Source organism: Pundamilia nyererei, unplaced genomic scaffold (genome assembly GCF_000239375.1).
Source record: "Pundamilia nyererei isolate P.nyererei 1_Seehausen unplaced genomic scaffold, PunNye1.0 scaffold00068, whole genome shotgun sequence".
Classification (NCBI taxonomy): Eukaryota; Metazoa; Chordata; class Actinopteri; order Cichliformes; family Cichlidae; genus Pundamilia; species Pundamilia nyererei.
The window spans coordinates 186,867-188,447 of NW_005187469.1; positions in this window are offsets into that span (position 1 = coordinate 186,867).

Here is a 1,581-nt window from a genome sequence, read left to right on the forward strand (position 1 = left end):
ACACATATATATATATATATACACGTGTATATATATACACATACATACACACACATATATATATATATATATGGTTGAAGAATGGGATACCATCCCACAGCAGTGTGTGACCAGCTGGTGAGCACAGGAGAAGGTGCCACAATGTGTTGTTGTGGCTGTGTATGGTTCTTACCCATGCTACTGAGGTACCTGTTTGTTAAATGATGAAATTGTTAAATTTTCCAATATGTCTTGTTTCTTCAGACTTCAACCATCCAATCCAATAAACAACAAACAAGCAGAAAAGATCTGTCAAGCCATGTGAAAATTACTGTGAAAATTAAATACACAGATGCGCATTAATCTGTAAGGGACTTCAGTTGCAAGTCAGTAGCCAGTCAAAGCCGTGGGAAGCTCAAAACAGCCATCAAAGGATTGAGAATAATACAAGCATCAGTTTTCAACACTGGTGTCGGTTGTCGTCACAGATGGAGGTCATTGCTTAGTCACTTCAGTAAGAAAATATTTGACTTTAAAAAGATTCTGCATAGCCTTTCTCTGGGCTATAATGTGACCATATGAAACCACATAGCTGCAGTCAAAAACTAGTGGTTGTCATAGTAAAAATAAATGAAAACACTCTGTAGAAAATTTACCAAGATAATACACAAGATTGAAAATGGTTTGATAGCTTCTTGACTTCTTGTGCCTTCATCAAAAAAAAAAAATCTTCTTGACTCACACGCACACAGATATACATTGTAATGTCTACTGCACGTGGTTGAAAAATTAAAGTTACTGAATGGATCTGCTTCCTGTGTTTTGCTGTGAGATATATTTCGCTGTGGGGGGCTGCTGCAGTTGGCAACTCAACTATGAAAATTTGAATCTTGCGCTGTGGTCTTTTTTTATCAACCCATATGAACGCAATACTACACAGTCCATCATCAGAACACCAAATAAGGAGTAACCTTTGGAAGAATGGTATTCAAGCCATCCAGCAGAGTTTCAGAGAAATGGAGAATCAATGTCAGTGAACTGTGTAGCTGCTCTAACAGCATGTGGTAGCCCATCACCTTACCATCATAAAGAACTTGATGTTATTTCAGTTTGTCATCTGTCTCTATATTTACTGTGAAGAATGCACACCTTTGCTTTGAACGTAGTGAAAGGTATCCCCAAATAAAGGATTTCTTAATAAATGGCCACATAGGATGTCATAAACTAGACCTTAATATGAATCTTTAGTGAGTGAAAGATAAAAAGAGTGCAGAAGAAACAGAAATATGAATAATTACAATAACCACAGAAAAAGAAGTTTGTTGGATCAGTCGAAACACAAAAATCCTAAAATTTTCTGAAAATACAAACAATGATATGGTTCATTTATTATCACTTAAATACAGCAGGTAACGTCTCAACTTCCCAAGTAGTCAAAATCAAGTGTGGCAGAATTAAATATAGTGATGTATGTTTCATCAAGTTGCATCATAAGTCACAGTAAGACCCAGTGAGGTCAGAGCTCAAATGAAACACCTTTTTAAAAAATATTCTCTCATCACACACCGAAATTAGACAAAATATTAAAAGATTCACGGTCAG